Here is a 23,253-nt window from a genome sequence, read left to right as displayed (position 1 = left end):
TCACGTGTCCAATTTCAGATCGATGTTGTTAATGTCCCTTCTACTCCTTCAGATCCAGGTTTCGCTCACAGGGCTAGAACAGAACTGTCACCAAATACATTGACCAATCTACGTTCATCCTATCGATTGTATTAGCATCATCAACACTTCTCATCAAAATAACTCGAGAGACTTTCATCACAATTTTCTGTGAACAGTCATACATTAGCTTTGCTGAATGAACCCCAAATTTCTTGAAGTGGCTCCTTATTTTCGGCCCTGATTATTAATCTCTCTACGCATGGGAATGGATCCTTCCCAGCCGCTCTATCTCTCATCAATGTGTGTAGTTCAATTCGATCTCCCATCAGCCTCCTCTGTCCTGATCAAATCCAGGGCAACAGGAACCGTTGGGGCTATGGCGCGGACAGGACAATCCCAATACTCACCTTTCCTGTTAGAACTATTCCATGAGAAAGTTTAGACCACAACTTTGGGCGTGTAGTTGTGGCCGAACACTTAAGGTGTTGGCGTAGAGATCCTTTGGGGCTCCCCGCCCAGGGTGGTAACCTGCTGGCTATGATTTCTTCGCTGGCGATTTTAAATGACTTCCTGTTGGTTGCATTATCGCTCAAACTTCACAAAACCCGTCTCAATAAAGACCCGTTTTCTCATGTCTGGGAATTGATTGCCATGCAGGAAACTCGGGTTCTGAACAAACAACGTACCAGACTCACAACGTCAGCTCTGTTTCCCTTTCCACAGATGCTGCTCGACCCGTTGGCTTTCTGCAGTATTCTCTGTGTTTATTAGGCACAAGTGCTGCTTTTCATTCAAGAACTTCAATCCCTGTCCTCTGGTAACTGACTCTGGTCAGTGGCAATTGGTTCTTCTGATCATTAAACTGCCCATTCCCACCGCTTCTTCCTCCATCGTGACCAACAGCCCCAGGAAATCTCCAGTTTTCCTTCTTTGCTCCAAAGCGAACATTCTCCACCTTGGGAATGTCTCCCCAAAATGGAAATTCCTCATCCCTGGACATGAGGCAAGGCGTACAATTGGAAGAGATTTTGGCAAAATATTGTCAGTTAGGAAATGGAAAAATGTTCAAATGTTCATGAAGCAACACAGAAATCCCAGTCTCCAGCTTTGTGAACCTTTAGAAACACTTTGCGAAGCGGATTTCGAGGAGAATGAAAGATGACCGGTCCGATTGAGCAGAGACAGTCCAGACACCGTCCCCTTGTTGACGAGGCCGGGAGGTTGACTCTGATGTTCTTGGCACATGAACTGATCTGAGACAATGAAAGAATTGTCGTTCCTGCACATCATGAATTCAAACCCCTTCTCCCCTGCGAGCCAACGAGAGAACTCGGGAACAGGCAAAACACTGAAAGGCTGGAAGGGCGACGGCCCCGGAGTAAGAAAGCTAGTTCCTCGTGACATGGATGTGTCTGCAGACTGTCCCCGGTATCTCCACAAGAGATCTCCCAGGCTTGATTATGGAAAAGTAAAACTGATAGACGACAATTGTAATTCTCGGCGGGGAGGCTGAAGTATAAAATCACCAGGCGATGGTGCAGCCCAAGTCAGCGCCTGTCTCTGTGGCGCAATTGGTCAGCGCGTTCGGCTGTTAACCGAAAGGTTGGTGGTTCGAGCCCACCCAGGGGCGGTGTGTTCGCTGCCCTTCTTTGGCTTCGAAGCTGTGCGCTTTTAATGGCGTCAGGAAAATTTTCCCCCAACGGAAATCTTCTCCACAAAGGGGTTTCTGAATTGAATTGATGTCTAACGGAAGGGACTGCGTTTGCTGAGAAGACGAGACCAAAAGAGAAACTAGGCAGGTTTGACAGTACCTGTCGGTGAAAACACAATTTTGAAATGTTGCCTCTGATTCTCTTTCCACAGATGTTGCCTGACCTGCTGAGTTCCTCCTGCAATTTCTAACTGAAAGTTCATTTCATCTTTTGGGGTGAAACACCGAAATATCTGCAAACACCATGTGCCGATATTTAACCCTTTCGAATCACTGTGAAGTGATTGGATTCAAACAAACTCTGCGATGATTCACTCTTTCTCAGCTCCATAGGCAGACAGGCCTGGGAAGTCAAGCTGTCAGTGTGGTTCTGTATTCGTGGGCCGAGTGGTTAATGCGATGTACATGAAATCCATTGCGGTTTCCCCTCGCAGGTGTGAACCCTGCCGAGTACAAAATGAGAAATGTCGTCGAAAAGAAAGGGAGCTTGCTCCCCGGCTTCTTCTTTAAGATTCAAATCAGTGGAGGGGGAAAAATATTTCACTCAAATTGGGACTGGTGGGAATCTGCAACCCACTGCCTGTTCGGGTGGAACAAGCAGATACCCGCAGAGCTTCTTTTGAGGCTATGAGCAAAGTGTTTGGAAATGAGACTAGAAGAGTGAGGTGCTTGAAATCGTGATCGAAATGAAGCAGGCACCTGAGGACAAGGGTGTTTCCTTTGCCAGTGAAAGATACTGCTTCACCAAGTTGGGCCTGTGGAAGGGAATCAGTGACGGTGATTATCTTTGGTTGTTCGCCTTGTGAATGAACCCATTGCTGCGCATGTCCGTGCTAACGTCAGAACTCTGCAGCATGGTGGCGTGAGATACGCACAGGGCCGGGGCCAATGGATGATGCATCTGACTCCACCTCCCTGTTTGAAATGCAGCTCACAGCTTCTTCACACACCCCAATTAATCTTTCTCATTGTCCTGTAGCCGGCATACGGTTTGAATTCCCGATCTGCGGGAATGAGAATCCTTTCACTGTCTCGCGTCAGTAAATGTCCCTGAGAACATCTGAGTCAACTCACAGCGCAGTCATATGAGGGGAAGCTGAAATAGCCCCACATGCTGCTCACGGGCACATTTTATTCTCCCCAACTCAACGCCTCAAACACTGCGGCTCCTGGGAGTGGAAAAGAAACAATCACCAAAACCCAGTCCAAGCTCTGTGAATCTTCAGAAAATCAGCAAACGTTCATCCCTTCGGATTTTCTATCCTGGGCTGACAGGGATGGGTTTTGTCACTCTTTTGTAGGACATTGCAAGTGGATGTTTTGCAAACATGCACTACAATGCAATCTGATTAATCAGGACCTGGATGTTTTCGGTCTTTGAATGTATGTGTTGTGCTCCAGAACTTTGCTGTTCACAGTTTATAATACTTATCTTCCCAGTCCCCTGTATCACTTGTCGAAAATGTTTAATTTGTGTCTTGTAATCCTTTCACTGTCTGCTAATGAGGATAGCGTTTCCGTGTTTTACCTAAATTATCTTGACCTTGCATACCTCAAGCCTCAAGCGAATTTCACGAGAAACCTTCTCCAGTTCAAAAGCCAACTGTTCATGATGGCTCTGTTCCTTGTCACGTGTCCAATTTCAGATCGATGTTGTTAATGTCCCTTCTACTCCTTCAGATCCAGGTTTCGCTCACAGGGCTAGAACAGAACTGTCACCAAATACATTGACCAATCTACGTTCATCCTATCGATTGTATTAGCATCATCAACACTTCTCATCAAAATAACTCGAGAGACTTTCATCACAATTTTCTGTGAACAGTCATACATTAGCTTTGCTGAATGAACCCCAAATTTCTTGAAGTGGCTCCTTATTTTCGGCCCTGATTATTAATCTCTCTACGCATGGGAATGGATCCTTCCCAGCCGCTCTATCTCTCATCAATGTGTGTAGTTCAATTCGATCTCCCATCAGCCTCCTCTGTCCTGATCAAATCCAGGGCAACAGGAACCGTTGGGGCTATGGCGCGGACAGGACAATCCCAATACTCACCTTTCCTGTTAGAACTATTCCATGAGAAAGTTTAGACCACAACTTTGGGCGTGTAGTTGTGGCCGAACACTTAAGGTGTTGGCGTAGAGATCCTTTGGGGCTCCCCGCCCAGGGTGGTAACCTGCTGGCTATGATTTCTTCGCTGGCGATTTTAAATGACTTCCTGTTGGTTGCATTATCGCTCAAACTTCACAAAACCCGTCTCAATAAAGACCCGTTTTCTCATGTCTGGGAATTGATTGCCATGCAGGAAACTCGGGTTCTGAACAAACAACGTACCAGACTCACAACGTCAGCTCTGTTTCCCTTTCCACAGATGCTGCTCGACCCGTTGGCTTTCTGCAGTATTCTCTGTGTTTATTAGGCACAAGTGCTGCTTTTCATTCAAGAACTTCAATCCCTGTCCTCTGGTAACTGACTCTGGTCAGTGGCAATTGGTTCTTCTGATCATTAAACTGCCCATTCCCACCGCTTCTTCCTCCATCGTGACCAACAGCCCCAGGAAATCTCCAGTTTTCCTTCTTTGCTCCAAAGCGAACATTCTCCACCGTGGGAATGTCTCCCCAAAATGGAAATTCCTCATCCCTGGACATGAGGCAAGGCGTACAATTGGAAGAGATTTTGGCAAAATATTGTCAGTTAGGAAATGGAAAAATGTTCAAATGTTCATGAAGCAACACAGAAATCCCAGTCTCCAGCTTTGTGAACCTTTAGAAACACTTTGCGAAGCGGATTTCGAGGAGAATGAAAGATGACCGGTCCGATTGAGCAGAGACAGTCCAGACACCGTCCCCTTGTTGACGAGGCCGGGAGGTTGACTCTGATGTTCTTGGCACATGAACTGATCTGAGACAATGAAAGAATTGTCGTTCCTGCACATCATGAATTCAAACCCCTTCTCCCCTGCGAGCCAACGAGAGAACTCGGGAACAGGCAAAACACTGAAAGGCTGGAAGGGCGACGGCCCCGGAGTAAGAAAGCTAGTTCCTCGTGACATGGATGTGTCTGCAGACTGTCCCCGGTATCTCCACAAGAGATCTCCCAGGCTTGATTATGGAAAAGTAAAACTGATAGACGACAATTGTAATTCTCGGCGGGGAGGCTGAAGTATAAAATCACCAGGCGATGGTGCAGCCCAAGTCAGCGCCTGTCTCTGTGGCGCAATTGGTCAGCGCGTTCGGCTGTTAACCGAAAGGTTGGTGGTTCGAGCCCACCCAGGGGCGGTGTGTTCGCTTCCCTTCTTTGGCTTCGAAGCTGTGCGCTTTTAATGGCGTCAGGAAAATTTTCCCCCAACGGAAATCTTCTCCACAAAGGGGTTTCTGAATTGAATTGATGTCTAACGGAAGGGACTGCGTTTGCTGAGAAGACGAGACCAAAAGAGAAACTAGGCAGGTTTGACAGTACCTGTCGGTGAAAACACAATTTTGAAATGTTGCCTCTGATTCTCTTTCCACAGATGTTGCCTGACCTGCTGAGTTCCTCCTGCAATTTCTAACTGAAAGTTCATTTCATCTTTTGGGGTGAAACACCGAAATATCTGCAAACACCATGTGCCGATATTTAACCCTTTCGAATCACTGTGAAGTGATTGGATTCAAACAAACTCTGCGATGATTCACTCTTTCTCAGCTCCATAGGCAGACAGGCCTGGGAAGTCAAGCTGTCAGTGTGGTTCTGTATTCGTGGGCCGAGTGGTTAATGCGATGTACATGAAATCCATTGCGGTTTCCCCTCGCAGGTGTGAACCCTGCCGAGTACAAAATGAGAAATGTCGTCGAAAAGAAAGGGAGCTTGCTCCCCGGCTTCTTCTTTAAGATTCAAATCAGTGGAGGGGGAAAAATATTTCACTCAAATTGGGACTGGTGGGAATCTGCAACCCACTGCCTGTTCGGGTGGAACAAGCAGATACCCGCAGAGCTTCTTTTGAGGCTATGAGCAAAGTGTTTGGAAATGAGACTAGAAGAGTGAGGTGCTTGAAATCGTGATCGAAATGAAGCAGGCACCTGAGGACAAGGGTGTTTCCTTTGCCAGTGAAAGATACTGCTTCACCAAGTTGGGCCTGTGGAAGGGAATCAGTGACGGTGATTATCTTTGGTTGTTCGCCTTGTGAATGAACCCATTGCTGCGCATGTCCGTGCTAACGTCAGAACTCTGCAGCATGGTGGCGTGAGATACGCACAGGGCCGGGGCCAATGGATGATGCATCTGACTCCACCTCCCTGTTTGAAATGCAGCTCACAGCTTCTTCACACACCCCAATTAATCTTTCTCATTGTCCTGTAGCCGGCATACGGTTTGAATTCCCGATCTGCGGGAATGAGAATCCTTTCACTGTCTCGCGTCAGTAAATGTCCCTGAGAACATCTGAGTCAACTCACAGCGCAGTCATATGAGGGGAAGCTGAAATAGCCCCACATGCTGCTCACGGGCACATTTTATTCTCCCCAACTCAACGCCTCAAACACTGCGGCTCCTGGGAGTGGAAAAGAAACAATCACCAAAACCCAGTCCAAGCTCTGTGAATCTTCAGAAAATCAGCAAACGTTCATCCCTTCGGATTTTCTATCCTGGGCTGACAGGGATGGGTTATGTCACTCTTTTGTAGGACATTGCAAGTGGATGTTTTGCAAACATGCACTACAATGCAATCTGATTAATCAGGCCCTGGATGTTTTCGGTCTTTGAATGTATGTGTTGTGCTCCAGAACTTTGCTGTTCACAGTTTATAATACTTATCTTCCCAGTCCCCTGTATCACTTGTCGAAAATGTTTAATTTGTGTCTTGTAATCCTTTCACTGTCTGCTAATGAGGATAGCGTTTCCGTGTTTTACCTAAATTATCTTGACCTTGCATACCTCAAGCCTCAAGCGAATTTCACGAGAAACCTTCTCCAGTTCAAAAGCCAACTGTTCATGATGGCTCTGTTCCTTGTCACGTGTCCAATTTCAGATCGATGTTGTTAATGTCCCTTCTACTCCTTCAGATCCAGGTTTCGCTCACAGGGCTAGAACAGAACTGTCACCAAATACATTTACCAATCTACGTTCATCCTATCGATTGTATTAGCATCATCAACACTTCTCATCAAAATAACTCGAGAGACTTTCATCACAATTTTCTGTGAACAGTCATACATTAGCTTTGCTGAATGAACCCCAAATTTCTTGAAGTGGCTCCTTATTTTCGGCCCTGATTATTAATCTCTCTACGCATGGGAATGGATCCTTCCCAGCCGCTCTATCTCTCATCAATGTGTGTAGTTCAATTCGATCTCCCATCAGCCTCCTCTGTCCTGATCAAATCCAGGGCAACAGGAACCGTTGGGGCTATGGCGCGGACAGGACAATCCCAATACTCACCTTTCCTGTTAGAACTATTCCATGAGAAAGTTTAGACCACAACTTTGGGCGTGTAGTTGTGGCCGAACACTTAAGGTGTTGGCGTAGAGATCCTTTGGGGCTCCCCGCCCAGGGTGGTAACCTGCTGGCTATGATTTCTTCGCTGGCGATTTTAAATGACTTCCTGTTGGTTGCATTATCGCTCAAACTTCACAAAACCCGTCTCAATAAAGACCCGTTTTCTCATGTCTGGGAATTGATTGCCATGCAGGAAACTCGGGTTCTGAACAAACAACGTACCAGACTCACAACGTCAGCTCTGTTTCCCTTTCCACAGATGCTGCTCGACCCGTTGGCTTTCTGCAGTATTCTCTGTGTTTATTAGGCACAAGTGCTGCTTTTCATTCAAGAACTTCAATCCCTGTCCTCTGGTAACTGACTCTGGTCAGTGGCAATTGGTTCTTCTGATCATTAAACTGCCCATTCCCACCGCTTCTTCCTCCATCGTGACCAACAGCCCCAGGAAATCTCCAGTTTTCCTTCTTTGCTCCAAAGCGAACATTCTCCACCTTGGGAATGTCTCCCCAAAATGGAAATTCCTCATCCCTGGACATGAGGCAAGGCGTACAATTGGAAGAGATTTTGGCAAAATATTGTCAGTTAGGAAATGGAAAAATGTTCAAATGTTCATGAAGCAACACAGAAATCCCAGTCTCCAGCTTTGTGAACCTTTAGAAACACTTTGCGAAGCGGATTTCGAGGAGAATGAAAGATGACCGGTCCGATTGAGCAGAGACAGTCCAGACACCGTCCCCTTGTTGACGAGGCCGGGAGGTTGACTCTGATGTTCTTGGCACATGAACTGATCTGAGACAATGAAAGAATTGTCGTTCCTGCACATCATGAATTCAAACCCCTTCTCCCCTGCGAGCCAACGAGAGAACTCGGAAACAGGCAAAACACTGAAAGGCTGGAAGGGCGACGGCCCCGGAGTAAGAAAGCTAGTTCCTCGTGACATGGATGTGTCTGCAGACTGTCCCCGGTATCTCCACAAGAGATCTCCCAGGCTTGATTATGGAAAAGTAAAACTGATAGACGACAACTGTAATTCTCGGCGGGGAGGCTCAATTATAAAATCACCAGGCGATGTGCAGCCCAAGTCAGCGCCTGTCTCTGTGGCGCAATTGGTCAGCGCGTTCGGCTGTTAACCGAAAGGTTGGTGGTTCGAGCCCACCCAGGGGCGGTGTGTTCGCTGCCCTTCTTTGGCTTCGAAGCTGTGCGCTTTTAATGGCGTCAGGAAAATTTTCCCCCAACGGAAATCTTCTCCACAAAGGGGTTTCTGAATTGAATTGATGTCTAACGGAAGGGACTGCGTTTGCTGAGAAGACGAGACCAAAAGAGAAACTAGGCAGGTTTGACAGTACCTGTCGGTGAAAACACAATTTTGAAATGTTGCCTCTGATTCTCTTTCCACAGATGTTGCCTGACCTGCTGAGTTCCTCCTGCAATTTCTAACTGAAAGTTCATTTCATCTTTTGGGGTGAAACACCGAAATATCTGCAAACACCATGTGCCGATATTTAACCCTTTCGAATCACTGTGAAGTGATTGGATTCAAACAAACTCTGCGATGATTCAGTCTTTCTCAGCTCCATAGGCAGACAGGCCTGGGAAGTCAAGCTGTCAGTGTGGTTCTGTATTCGTGGGCCGAGTGGTTAATGCGATGTACATGAAATCCATTGCGGTTTCCCCTCGCAGGTGTGAACCCTGCCGAGTACAAAATGAGAAATGTCGTCGAAAAGAAAGGGAGCTTGCTCCCCGGCTTCTTCTTTAAGATTCAAATCAGTGGAGGGGGAAAAATATTTCACTCAAATTGGGACTGGTGGGAATCTGCAACCCACTGCCTGTTCGGGTGGAACAAGCAGATACCCGCAGAGCTTCTTTTGAGGCTATGAGCAAAGTGTTTGGAAATGAGACTAGAAGAGTGAGGTGCTTGAAATCGTGATCGAAATGAAGCAGGCACCTGAGGACAAGGGTGTTTCCTTTGCCAGTGAAAGATACTGCTTCACCAAGTTGGGCCTGTGGAAGGGAATCAGTGACGGTGATTATCTTTGGTTGTTCGCCTTGTGAATGAACCCATTGCTGCGCATGTCCGTGCTAACGTCAGAACTCTGCAGCATGGTGGCGTGAGATACGCACAGGGCCGGGGCCAATGGATGATGCATCTGACTCCACCTCCCTGTTTGAAATGCAGCTCACAGCTTCTTCACACACCCCAATTAATCTTTCTCATTGTCCTGTAGCCGGCATACGGTTTGAATTCCCGATCTGCGGGAATGAGAATCCTTTCACTGTCTCGCGTCAGTAAATGTCCCTGAGAACATCTGAGTCAACTCACAGCGCAGTCATATGAGGGGAAGCTGAAATAGCCCCACATGCTGCTCACGGGCACATTTTATTCTCCCCAACTCAACGCCTCAAACACTGCGGCTCCTGGGAGTGGAAAAGAAACAATCACCAAAACCCAGTCCAAGCTCTGTGAATCTTCAGAAAATCAGCAAACGTTCATCCCTTCGGATTTTCTATCCTGGGCTGACAGGGATGGGTTTTGTCACTCTTTTGTAGGACATTGCAAGTGGATGTTTTGCAAACATGCACTACAATGCAATCTGATTAATCAGGACCTGGATGTTTTCGGTCTTTGAATGTATGTGTTGTGCTCCAGAACTTTGCTGTTCACAGTTTATAATACTTATCTTCCCAGTCCCCTGTATCACTTGTCGAAAATGTTTAATTTGTGTCTTGTAATCCTTTCACTGTCTGCTAATGAGGATAGCGTTTCCGTGTTTTACCTAAATTATCTTGACCTTGCATACCTCAAGCCTCAAGCGAATTTCACGAGAAACCTTCTCCAGTTCAAAAGCCAACTGTTCATGATGGCTCTGTTCCTTGTCACGTGTCCAATTTCAGATCGATGTTGTTAATGTCCCTTCTACTCCTTCAGATCCAGGTTTCGCTCACAGGGCTAGAACAGAACTGTCACCAAATACATTGACCAATCTACGTTCATCCTATCGATTGTATTAGCATCATCAACACTTCTCATCAAAATAACTCGAGAGACTTTCATCACAATTTTCTGTGAACAGTCATACATTAGCTTTGCTGAATGAACCCCAAATTTCTTGAAGTGGCTCCTTATTTTCGGCCCTGATTATTAATCTCTCTACGCATGGGAATGGATCCTTCCCAGCCGCTCTATCTCTCATCAATGTGTGTAGTTCAATTCGATCTCCCATCAGCCTCCTCTGTCCTGATCAAATCCAGGGCAACAGGAACCGTTGGGGCTATGGCGCGGACAGGACAATCCCAATACTCACCTTTCCTGTTAGAACTATTCCATGAGAAAGTTTAGACCACAACTTTGGGCGTGTAGTTGTGGCCGAACACTTAAGGTGTTGGCGTAGAGATCCTTTGGGGCTCCCCGCCCAGGGTGGTAACCTGCTGGCTATGATTTCTTCGCTGGCGATTTTAAATGACTTCCTGTTGGTTGCATTATCGCTCAAACTTCACAAAACCCGTCTCAATAAAGACCCGTTTTCTCATGTCTGGGAATTGATTGCCATGCAGGAAACTCGGGTTCTGAACAAACAACGTACCAGACTCACAACGTCAGCTCTGTTTCCCTTTCCACAGATGCTGCTCGACCCGTTGGCTTTCTGCAGTATTCTCTGTGTTTATTAGGCACAAGTGCTGCTTTTCATTCAAGAACTTCAATCCCTGTCCTCTGGTAACTGACTCTGGTCAGTGGCAATTGGTTCTTCTGATCATTAAACTGCCCATTCCCACCGCTTCTTCCTCCATCGTGACCAACAGCCCCAGGAAATCTCCAGTTTTCCTTCTTTGCTCCAAAGCGAACATTCTCCACCTTGGGAATGTCTCCCCAAAATGGAAATTCCTCATCCCTGGACATGAGGCAAGGCGTACAATTGGAAGAGATTTTGGCAAAATATTGTCAGTTAGGAAATGGAAAACTGTTCAAATGTTCATGAAGCAACACAGAAATCCCAGTCTCCAGCTTTGTGAACCTTTAGAAACACTTTGCGAAGCGGATTTCGAGGAGAATGAAAGATGACCGGTCCGATTGAGCAGAGACAGTCCAGACACCGTCCCCTTGTTGACGAGGCCGGGAGGTTGACTCTGATGTTCTTGGCACATGAACTGATCTGAGACAATGAAAGAATTGTCGTTCCTGCACATCATGAATTCAAACCCCTTCTCCCCTGCGAGCCAACGAGAGAACTCGGGAACAGGCAAAACACTGAAAGGCTGGAAGGGCGACGGCCCCGGAGTAAGAAAGCTAGTTCCTCGTGACATGGATGTGTCTGCAGACTGTCCCCGGTATCTCCACAAGAGATCTCCCAGGCTTGATTATGGAAAAGTAAAACTGATAGACGACAACTGTAATTCTCGGCGGGGAGGCTCAATTATAAAATCACCAGGCGATGTGCAGCCCAAGTCAGCGCCTGTCTCTGTGGCGCAATTGGTCAGCGCGTTCGGCTGTTAACCGAAAGGTTGGTGGTTCGAGCCCACCCAGGGGCGGTGTGTTCGCTGCCCTTCTTTGGCTTCGAAGCTGTGCGCTTTTAATGGCGTCAGGAAAATTTTCCCCCAACGGAAATCTTCTCCACAAAGGGGTTTCTGAATTGAATTGATGTCTAACGGAAGGGACTGCGTTTGCTGAGAAGACGAGACCAAAAGAGAAACTAGGCAGGTTTGACAGTACCTGTCGGTGAAAACACAATTTTGAAATGTTGCCTCTGATTCTCTTTCCACAGATGTTGCCTGACCTGCTGAGTTCCTCCTGCAATTTCTAACTGAAAGTTCATTTCATCTTTTGGGGTGAAACACCGAAATATCTGCAAACACCATGTGCCGATATTTAACCCTTTCGAATCACTGTGAAGTGATTGGATTCAAACAAACTCTGCGATGATTCACTCTTTCTCAGCTCCATAGGCAGACAGGCCTGGGAAGTCAAGCTGTCAGTGTGGTTCTGTATTCGTGGGCCGAGTGGTTAATGCGATGTACATGAAATCCATTGCGGTTTCCCCTCGCAGGTGTGAACCCTGCCGAGTACAAAATGAGAAATGTCGTCGAAAAGAAAGGGAGCTTGCTCCCCGGCTTCTTCTTTAAGATTCAAATCAGTGGAGGGGGAAAAATATTTCACTCAAATTGGGACTGGTGGGAATCTGCAACCCACTGCCTGTTCGGGTGGAACAAGCAGATACCCGCAGAGCTTCTTTTGAGGCTATGAGCAAAGTGTTTGGAAATGAGACTAGAAGAGTGAGGTGCTTGAAATCGTGATCGAAATGAAGCAGGCACCTGAGGACAAGGGTGTTTCCTTTGCCAGTGAAAGATACTGCTTCACCAAGTTGGGCCTGTGGAAGGGAATCAGTGACGGTGATTATCTTTGGTTGTTCGCCTTGTGAATGAACCCATTGCTGCGCATGTCCGTGCTAACGTCAGAACTCTGCAGCATGGTGGCGTGAGATACGCACAGGGCCGGGGCCAATGGATGATGCATCTGACTCCACCTCCCTGTTTGAAATGCAGCTCACAGCTTCTTCACACACCCCAATTAATCTTTCTCATTGTCCTGTAGCCGGCATACGGTTTGAATTCCCGATCTGCGGGAATGAGAATCCTTTCACTGTCTCGCGTCAGTAAATGTCCCTGAGAACATCTGAGTCAACTCACAGCGCAGTCATATGAGGGGAAGCTGAAATAGCCCCACATGCTGCTCACGGGCACATTTTATTCTCCCCAACTCAACGCCTCAAACACTGCGGCTCCTGGGAGTGGAAAAGAAACAATCACCAAAACCCAGTCCAAGCTCTGTGAATCTTCAGAAAATCAGCAAACGTTCATCCCTTCGGATTTTCTATCCTGGGCTGACAGGGATGGGTTTTGTCACTCTTTTGTAGGACATTGCAAGTGGATGTTTTGCAAACATGCACTACAATGCAATCTGATTAATCAGGACCTGGATGTTTTCGGTCTTTGAATGTATGTGTTGTGCTCCAGAACTTTGCTGTTCACAGTTTATAATACTTATCTTCCCAGTCCCCTGTATCACTTGTCGAAAATGTTTAATTTGTGTCTTGTAATCCTTTCACTGTCTGCTAATGAGGATAGCGTTTCCGTGTTTTACCTAAATTATCTTGACCTTGCATACCTCAAGCCTCAAGCGAATTTCACGAGAAACCTTCTCCAGTTCAAAAGCCAACTGTTCATGATGGCTCTGTTCCTTGTCACGTGTCCAATTTCAGATCGATGTTGTTAATGTCCCTTCTACTCCTTCAGATCCAGGTTTCGCTCACAGGGCTAGAACAGAACTGTCACCAAATACATTGACCAATCTACGTTCATCCTATCGATTGTATTAGCATCATCAACACTTCTCATCAAAATAACTCGAGAGACTTTCATCACAATTTTCTGTGAACAGTCATACATTAGCTTTGCTGAATGAACCCCAAATTTCTTGAAGTGGCTCCTTATTTTCGGCCCTGATTATTAATCTCTCTACGCATGGGAATGGATCCTTCCCAGCCGCTCTATCTCTCATCAATGTGTGTAGTTCAATTCGATCTCCCATCAGCCTCCTCTGTCCTGATCAAATCCAGGGCAACAGGAACCGTTGGGGCTATGGCGCGGACAGGACAATCCCAATACTCACCTTTCCTGTTAGAACTATTCCATGAGAAAGTTTAGACCACAACTTTGGGCGTGTAGTTGTGGCCGAACACTTAAGGTGTTGGCGTAGAGATCCTTTGGGGCTCCCCGCCCAGGGTGGTAACCTGCTGGCTATGATTTCTTCGCTGGCGATTTTAAATGACTTCCTGTTGGTTGCATTATCGCTCAAACTTCACAAAACCCGTCTCAATAAAGACCCGTTTTCTCATGTCTGGGAATTGATTGCCATGCAGGAAACTCGGGTTCTGAACAAACAACGTACCAGACTCACAACGTCAGCTCTGTTTCCCTTTCCACAGATGCTGCTCGACCCGTTGGCTTTCTGCAGTATTCTCTGTGTTTATTAGGCACAAGTGCTGCTTTTCATTCAAGAACTTCAATCCCTGTCCTCTGGTAACTGACTCTGGTCAGTGGCAATTGGTTCTTCTGATCATTAAACTGCCCATTCCCACCGCTTCTTCCTCCATCGTGACCAACAGCCCCAGGAAATCTCCAGTTTTCCTTCTTTGCTCCAAAGCGAACATTCTCCACCTTGGGAATGTCTCCCCAAAATGGAAATTCCTCATCCCTGGACATGAGGCAAGGCGTACAATTGGAAGAGATTTTGGCAAAATATTGTCAGTTAGGAAATGGAAAAATGTTCAAATGTTCATGAAGCAACACAGAAATCCCAGTCTCCAGCTTTGTGAACCTTTAGAAACACTTTGCGAAGCGGATTTCGAGGAGAATGAAAGATGACCGGTCCGATTGAGCAGAGACAGTCCAGACACCGTCCCCTTGTTGACGAGGCCGGGAGGTTGACTCTGATGTTCTTGGCACATGAACTGATCTGAGACAATGAAAGAATTGTCGTTCCTGCACATCATGAATTCAAACCCCTTCTCCCCTGCGAGCCAACGAGAGAACTCGGGAACAGGCAAAACACTGAAAGGCTGGAAGGGCGACGGCCCCGGAGTAAGAAAGCTAGTTCCTCGTGACATGGATGTGTCTGCAGACTGTCCCCGGTATCTCCACAAGAGATCTCCCAGGCTTGATTATGGAAAAGTAAAACTGATAGACGACAATTGTAATTCTCGGCGGGGAGGCTGAAGTATAAAATCACCAGGCGATGGTGCAGCCCAAGTCAGCGCCTGTCTCTGTGGCGCAATTGGTCAGCGCGTTCGGCTGTTAACCGAAAGGTTGGTGGTTCGAGCCCACCCAGGGGCGGTGTGTTCGCTGCCCTTCTTTGGCTTCGAAGCTGTGCGCTTTTAATGGCGTCAGGAAAATTTTCCCCCAACGGAAATCTTCTCCACAAAGGGGTTTCTGAATTGAATTGATGTCTAACGGAAGGGACTGCGTTTGCTGAGAAGACGAGACCAAAAGAGAAACTAGGCAGGTTTGACAGTACCTGTCGGTGAAAACACAATTTTGAAATGTTGCCTCTGATTCTCTTTCCACAGATGTTGCCTGACCTGCTGAGTTCCTCCTGCAATTTCTAACTGAAAGTTCATTTCATCTTTTGGGGTGAAACACCGAAATATCTGCAAACACCATGTGCCGATATTTAACCCTTTCGAATCACTGTGAAGTGATTGGATTCAAACAAACTCTGCGATGATTCACTCTTTCTCAGCTCCATAGGCAGACAGGCCTGGGAAGTCAAGCTGTCAGTGTGGTTCTGTATTCGTGGGCCGAGTGGTTAATGCGATGTACATGAAATCCATTGCGGTTTCCCCTCGCAGGTGTGAACCCTGCCGAGTACAAAATGAGAAATGTCGTCGAAAAGAAAGGGAGCTTGCTCCCCGGCTTCTTCTTTAAGATTCAAATCAGTGGAGGGGGAAAAATATTTCACTCAAATTGGGACTGGTGGGAATCTGCAACCCACTGCCTGTTCGGGTGGAACAAGCAGATACCCGCAGAGCTTCTTTTGAGGCTATGAGCAAAGTGTTTGGAAATGAGACTAGAAGAGTGAGGTGCTTGAAATCGTGATCGAAATGAAGCAGGCACCTGAGGACAAGGGTGTTTCCTTTGCCAGTGAAAGATACTGCTTCACCAAGTTGGGCCTGTGGAAGGGAATCAGTGACGGTGATTATCTTTGGTTGTTCGCCTTGTGAATGAACCCATTGCTGCGCATGTCCGTGCTAACGTCAGAACTCTGCAGCATGGTGGCGTGAGATACGCACAGGGCCGGGGCCAATGGATGATGCATCTGACTCCACCTCCCTGTTTGAAATGCAGCTCACAGCTTCTTCACACACCCCAATTAATCTTTCTCATTGTCCTGTAGCCGGCATACGGTTTGAATTCCCGATCTGCGGGAATGAGAATCCTTTCACTGTCTCGCGTCAGTAAATGTCCCTGAGAACATCTGAGTCAACTCACAGCGCAGTCATATGAGGGGAAGCTGAAATAGCCCCACATGCTGCTCACGGGCACATTTTATTCTCCCCAACTCAACGCCTCAAACACTGCGGCTCCTGGGAGTGGAAAAGAAACAATCACCAAAACCCAGTCCAAGCTCTGTGAATCTTCAGAAAATCAGCAAACGTTCATCCCTTCGGATTTTCTATCCTGGGCTGACAGGGATGGGTTTTGTCACTCTTTTGTAGGACATTGCAAGTGGATGTTTTGCAAACATGCACTACAATGCAATCTGATTAATCAGGACCTGGATGTTTTCGGTCTTTGAATGTATGTGTTGTGCTCCAGAACTTTGCTGTTCACAGTTTATAATACTTATCTTCCCAGTCCCCTGTATCACTTGTCGAAAATGTTTAATTTGTGTCTTGTAATCCTTTCACTGTCTGCTAATGAGGATAGCGTTTCCGTGTTTTACCTAAATTATCTTGACCTTGCATACCTCAAGCCTCAAGCGAATTTCACGAGAAACCTTCTCCAGTTCAAAAGCCAACTGTTCATGATGGCTCTGTTCCTTGTCACGTGTCCAATTTCAGATCGATGTTGTTAATGTCCCTTCTACTCCTTCAGATCCAGGTTTCGCTCACAGGGCTAGAACAGAACTGTCACCAAATACATTTACCAATCTACGTTCATCCTATCGATTGTATTAGCATCATCAACACTTCTCATCAAAATAACTCGAGAGACTTTCATCACAATTTTCTGTGAACAGTCATACATTAGCTTTGCTGAATGAACCCCAAATTTCTTGAAGTGGCTCCTTATTTTCGGCCCTGATTATTAATCTCTCTACGCATGGGAATGGATCCTTCCCAGCCGCTCTATCTCTCATCAATGTGTGTAGTTCAATTCGATCTCCCATCAGCCTCCTCTGTCCTGATCAAATCCAGGGCAACAGGAACCGTTGGGGCTATGGCGCGGACAGGACAATCCCAATACTCACCTTTCCTGTTAGAACTATTCCATGAGAAAGTTTAGACCACAACTTTGGGCGTGTAGTTGTGGCCGAACACTTAAGGTGTTGGCGTAGAGATCCTTTGGGGCTCCCCGCCCAGGGTGGTAACCTGCTGGCTATGATTTCTTCGCTGGCGATTTTAAATGACTTCCTGTTGGTTGCATTATCGCTCAAACTTCACAAAACCCGTCTCAATAAAGACCCGTTTTCTCATGTCTGGGAATTGATTGCCATGCAGGAAACTCGGGTTCTGAACAAACAACGTACCAGACTCACAACGTCAGCTCTGTTTCCCTTTCCACAGATGCTGCTCGACCCGTTGGCTTTCTGCAGTATTCTCTGTGTTTATTAGGCACAAGTGCTGCTTTTCATTCAAGAACTTCAATCCCTGTCCTCTGGTAACTGACTCTGGTCAGTGGCAATTGGTTCTTCTGATCATTAAACTGCCCATTCCCACCGCTTCTTCCTCCATCGTGACCAACAGCCCCAGGAAATCTCCAGTTTTCCTTCTTTGCTCCAAAGCGAACATTCTCCACCTTGGGAATGTCTCCCCAAAATGGAAATTCCTCATCCCTGGACATGAGGCAAGGCGTACAATTGGAAGAGATTTTGGCAAAATATTGTCAGTTAGGAAATGGAAAAATGTTCAAATGTTCATGAAGCAACACAGAAATCCCAGTCTCCAGCTTTGTGAACCTTTAGAAACACTTTGCGAAGCGGATTTCGAGGAGAATGAAAGATGACCGGTCCGATTGAGCAGAGACAGTCCAGACACCGTCCCCTTGTTGACGAGGCCGGGAGGTTGACTCTGATGTTCTTGGCACATGAACTGATCTGAGACAATGAAAGAATTGTCGTTCCTGCACATCATGAATTCAAACCCCTTCTCCCCTGCGAGCCAACGAGAGAACTCGGGAACAGGCAAAACACTGAAAGGCTGGAAGGGCGACGGCCCCGGAGTAAGAAAGCTAGTTCCTCGTGACATGGATGTGTCTGCAGACTGTCCCCGGTATCTCCACAAGAGATCTCCCAGGCTTGATTATGGAAAAGTAAAACTGATAGACGACAATTGTAATTCTCGGCGGGGAGGCTGAAGTATAAAATCACCAGGCGATGGTGCAGCCCAAGTCAGCGCCTGTCTCTGTGGCGCAATTGGTCAGCGCGTTCGGCTGTTAACCGAAAGGTTGGTGGTTCGAGCCCACCCAGGGGCGGTGTGTTCGCTGCCCTTCTTTGGCTTCGAAGCTGTGCGCTTTTAATGGCGTCAGGAAAATTTTCCCCCAACGGAAATCTTCTCCACAAAGGGGTTTCTGAATTGAATTGATGTCTAACGGAAGGGACTGCGTTTGCTGAGAAGACGAGACCAAAAGAGAAACTAGGCAGGTTTGACAGTACCTGTCGGTGAAAACACAATTTTGAAATGTTGCCTCTGATTCTCTTTCCACAGATGTTGCCTGACCTGCTGAGTTCCTCCTGCAATTTCTAACTGAAAGTTCATTTCATCTTTTGGGGTGAAACACCGAAATATCTGCAAACACCATGTGCCGATATTTAACCCTTTCGAATCACTGTGAAGTGATTGGATTCAAACAAACTCTGCGATGATTCACTCTTTCTCAGCTCCATAGGCAGACAGGCCTGGGAAGTCAAGCTGTCAGTGTGGTTCTGTATTCGTGGGCCGAGTGGTTAATGCGATGTACATGAAATCCATTGCGGTTTCCCCTCGCAGGTGTGAACCCTGCCGAGTACAAAATGAGAAATGTCGTCGAAAAGAAAGGGAGCTTGCTCCCCGGCTTCTTCTTTAAGATTCAAATCAGTGGAGGGGGAAAAATATTTCACTCAAATTGGGACTGGTGGGAATCTGCAACCCACTGCCTGTTCGGGTGGAACAAGCAGATACCCGCAGAGCTTCTTTTGAGGCTATGAGCAAAGTGTTTGGAAATGAGACTAGAAGAGTGAGGGGCTTGAAATCGTGATCGAAATGAAGCAGGCACCTGAGGACAAGGGTGTTTCTTTTGCCAGTGAAAGATACTGCTTCACCAAGTTGGGCCTGTGGAAGGGAATCAGTGACGGTGATTATCTTTGGTTGTTCGCCTTGTGAATGAACCCATTGCTGCGCATGTCCGTGCTAACGTCAGAACTCTGCAGCATGGTGGCGTGAGATACGCACAGGGCCGGGGCCAATGGATGATGCATCTGACTCCACCTCCCTGTTTGAAATGCAGCTCACAGCTTCTTCACACACCCCAATTAATCTTTCTCATTGTCCTGTAGCCGGCATACGGTTTGAATTCCCGATCTGCGGGAATGAGAATCCTTTCACTGTCTCGCGTCAGTAAATGTCCCTGAGAACATCTGAGTCAACTCACAGCGCAGTCATATGAGGGGAAGCTGAAATAGCCCCACATGCTGCTCACGGGCACATTTTATTCTCCCCAACTCAACGCCTCAAACACTGCGGCTCCTGGGAGTGGAAAAGAAACAATCACCAAAACCCAGTCCAAGCTCTGTGAATCTTCAGAAAATCAGCAAACGTTCATCCCTTCGGATTTTCTATCCTGGGCTGACAGGGATGGGTTTTGTCACTCTTTTGTAGGACATTGCAAGTGGATGTTTTGCAAACATGCACTACAATGCAATCTGATTAATCAGGACCTGGATGTTTTCGGTCTTTGAATGTATGTGTTGTGCTCCAGAACTTTGCTGTTCACAGTTTATAATACTTATCTTCCCAGTCCCCTGTATCACTTGTCGAAAATGTTTAATTTGTGTCTTGTAATCCTTTCACTGTCTGCTAATGAGGATAGCGTTTCCGTGTTTTACCTAAATTATCTTGACCTTGCATACCTCAAGCCTCAAGCGAATTTCACGAGAAACCTTCTCCAGTTCAAAAGCCAACTGTTCATGATGGCTCTGTTCCTTGTCACGTGTCCAATTTCAGATCGATGTTGTTAATGTCCCTTCTACTCCTTCAGATCCAGGTTTCGCTCACAGGGCTAGAACAGAACTGTCACCAAATACATTGACCAATCTACGTTCATCCTATCGATTGTATTAGCATCATCAACACTTCTCATCAAAATAACTCGAGAGACTTTCATCACAATTTTCTGTGAACAGTCATACATTAGCTTTGCTGAATGAACCCCAAATTTCTTGAAGTGGCTCCTTATTTTCGGCCCTGATTATTAATCTCTCTACGCATGGGAATGGATCCTTCCCAGCCGCTCTATCTCTCATCAATGTGTGTAGTTCAATTCGATCTCCCATCAGCCTCCTCTGTCCTGATCAAATCCAGGGCAACAGGAACCGTTGGGGCTATGGCGCGGACAGGACAATCCCAATACTCACCTTTCCTGTTAGAACTATTCCATGAGAAAGTTTAGACCACAACTTTGGGCGTGTAGTTGTGGCCGAACACTTAAGGTGTTGGCGTAGAGATCCTTTGGGGCTCCCCGCCCAGGGTGGTAACCTGCTGGCTATGATTTCTTCGCTGGCGATTTTAAATGACTTCCTGTTGGTTGCATTATCGCTCAAACTTCACAAAACCCGTCTCAATAAAGACCCGTTTTCTCATGTCTGGGAATTGATTGCCATGCAGGAAACTCGGGTTCTGAACAAACAACGTACCAGACTCACAACGTCAGCTCTGTTTCCCTTTCCACAGATGCTGCTCGACCCGTTGGCTTTCTGCAGTATTCTCTGTGTTTATTAGGCACAAGTGCTGCTTTTCATTCAAGAACTTCAATCCCTGTCCTCTGGTAACTGACTCTGGTCAGTGGCAATTGGTTCTTCTGATCATTAAACTGCCCATTCCCACCGCTTCTTCCTCCATCGTGACCAACAGCCCCAGGAAATCTTCAGTTTTCCTTCTTTGCTCCAAAGCGAACATTCTCCACCTTGGGAATGTCTCCCCAAAATGGAAATTCCTCATCCCTGGACATGAGGCAAGGCGTACAATTGGAAGAGATTTTGGCAAAATATTGTCAGTTAGGAAATGGAAAAATGTTCAAATGTTCATGAAGCAACACAGAAATCCCAGTCTCCAGCTTTGTGAACCTTTAGAAACACTTTGCGAAGCGGATTTCGAGGAGAATGAAAGATGACCGGTCCGATTGAGCAGAGACAGTCCAGACACCGTCCCCTTGTTGACGAGGCCGGGAGGTTGACTCTGATGTTCTTGGCACATGAACTGATCTGAGACAATGAAAGAATTGTCGTTCCTGCACATCATGAATTCAAACCCCTTCTCCCCTGCGAGCCAACGAGAGAACTCGGAAACAGGCAAAACACTGAAAGGCTGGAAGGGCGACGGCCCCGGAGTAAGAAAGCTAGTTCCTCGTGACATGGATGTGTCTGCAGACTGTCCCCGGTATCTCCACAAGAGATCTCCCAGGCTTGATTATGGAAAAGTAAAACTGATAGACGACAACTGTAATTCTCGGCGGGGAGGCTGAATTATAAAATCACCAGGCGATGTGCAGCCCAAGTCAGCGCCTGTCTCTGTGGCGCAATTGGTCAGCGCGTTCGGCTGTTAACCGAAAGGTTGGTGGTTCGAGCCCACCCAGGGGCGGTGTGTTCGCTGCCCTTCTTTGGCTTCGAAGCTGTGCGCTTTTAATGGCGTCAGGAAAATTTTCCCCCAACGGAAATCTTCTCCACAAAGGGGTTTCTGAATTGAATTGATGTCTAACGGACGGGACTGCGTTTGCTGAGAAGACGAGACCAAAAGAGAAACTAGGCAGGTTTGACAGTACCTGTCGGTGAAAACACAATTTTGAAATGTTGCCTCTGATTCTCTTTCCACAGATGTTGCCTGACCTGCTGAGTTCCTCCTGCAATTTCTAACTGAAAGTTCATTTCATCTTTTGGGGTGAAACACCGAAATATCTGCAAACACCATGTGCCGATATTTAACCCTTTCGAATCACTGTGAAGTGATTGGATTCAAACAAACTCTGCGATGATTCACTCTTTCTCAGCTCCATAGGCAGACAGGCCTGGGAAGTCAAGCTGTCAGTGTGGTTCTGTATTCGTGGGCCGAGTGGTTAATGCGATGTACATGAAATCCATTGCGGTTTCCCCTCGCAGGTGTGAACCCTGCCGAGTACAAAATGAGAAATGTCGTCGAAAAGAAAGGGAGCTTGCTCCCCGGCTTCTTCTTTAAGATTCAAATCAGTGGAGGGGGAAAAATATTTCACTCAAATTGGGACTGGTGGGAATCTGCAACCCACTGCCTGTTCGGGTGGAACAAGCAGATACCCGCAGAGCTTCTTTTGAGGCTATGAGCAAAGTGTTTGGAAATGAGACTAGAAGAGTGAGGTGCTTGAAATCGTGATCGAAATGAAGCAGGCACCTGAGGACAAGGGTGTTTCCTTTGCCAGTGAAAGATACTGCTTCACCAAGTTGGGCCTGTGGAAGGGAATCAGTGACGGTGATTATCTTTGGTTGTTCGCCTTGTGAATGAACCCATTGCTGCGCATGTCCGTGCTAACGTCAGAACTCTGCAGCATGGTGGCGTGAGATACGCACAGGGCCGGGGCCAATGGATGATGCATCTGACTCCACCTCCCTGTTTGAAATGCAGCTCACAGCTTCTTCACACACCCCAATTAATCTTTCTCATTGTCCTGTAGCCGGCATACGGTTTGAATTCCCGATCTGCGGGAATGAGAATCCTTTCACTGTCTCGCGTCAGTAAATGTCCCTGAGAACATCTGAGTCAACTCACAGCGCAGTCATATGAGGGGAAGCTGAAATAGCCCCACATGCTGCTCACGGGCACATTTTATTCTCCCCAACTCAACGCCTCAAACACTGCGGCTCCTGGGAGTGGAAAAGAAACAATCACCAAAACCCAGTCCAAGCTCTGTGAATCTTCAGAAAATCAGCAAACGTTCATCCCTTCGGATTTTCTATCCTGGGCTGACAGGGATGGGTTTTGTCACTCTTTTGTAGGACATTGCAAGTGGATGTTTTGCAAACATGCACTACAATGCAATCTGATTAATCAGGACCTGG

At 46.9% G+C, this 23,253-nt stretch overlaps 7 non-coding genes across 7 annotated transcripts; all 7 read left to right on the top strand.

Moving 5' to 3' along the window:
- The first annotated feature begins 1,577 nt into the window (after positions 1 to 1,577).
- Positions 1,578 to 1,651, top strand: trnan-guu (transfer RNA asparagine (anticodon GUU)). The gene has a single exon. It is a non-coding gene; the product is annotated as a tRNA-Asn (tRNA).
- A 3,286-nt stretch (positions 1,652 to 4,937) lies between these two features.
- trnan-guu (transfer RNA asparagine (anticodon GUU)) lies at positions 4,938 to 5,011 on the top strand. Its single transcript has one exon. It is a non-coding gene; the product is annotated as a tRNA-Asn (tRNA).
- A 3,285-nt stretch (positions 5,012 to 8,296) lies between these two features.
- Positions 8,297 to 8,370, top strand: trnan-guu (transfer RNA asparagine (anticodon GUU)). The gene has a single exon. It is a non-coding gene; the product is annotated as a tRNA-Asn (tRNA).
- A 3,285-nt stretch (positions 8,371 to 11,655) lies between these two features.
- On the top strand, positions 11,656 to 11,729 carry trnan-guu (transfer RNA asparagine (anticodon GUU)). The gene has a single exon. It is a non-coding gene; the product is annotated as a tRNA-Asn (tRNA).
- Positions 11,730 to 15,015: 3,286 nt separating this feature from the next.
- Positions 15,016 to 15,089, top strand: trnan-guu (transfer RNA asparagine (anticodon GUU)). Its single transcript has one exon. It is a non-coding gene; the product is annotated as a tRNA-Asn (tRNA).
- Positions 15,090 to 18,375: 3,286 nt separating this feature from the next.
- On the top strand, positions 18,376 to 18,449 carry trnan-guu (transfer RNA asparagine (anticodon GUU)). The gene has a single exon. It is a non-coding gene; the product is annotated as a tRNA-Asn (tRNA).
- Positions 18,450 to 21,734: 3,285 nt separating this feature from the next.
- Positions 21,735 to 21,808, top strand: trnan-guu (transfer RNA asparagine (anticodon GUU)). Its single transcript has one exon. It is a non-coding gene; the product is annotated as a tRNA-Asn (tRNA).
- Positions 21,809 to 23,253: the final 1,445 nt, after the last annotated feature.

The sequence above is a fragment of the Chiloscyllium punctatum genome, chromosome 36 (assembly GCF_047496795.1).
Source record: "Chiloscyllium punctatum isolate Juve2018m chromosome 36, sChiPun1.3, whole genome shotgun sequence".
In the NCBI taxonomy this organism is placed as follows: Eukaryota; Metazoa; Chordata; class Chondrichthyes; order Orectolobiformes; family Hemiscylliidae; genus Chiloscyllium; species Chiloscyllium punctatum.
This window is presented reverse-complemented; position numbering and strand designations above follow the sequence as displayed.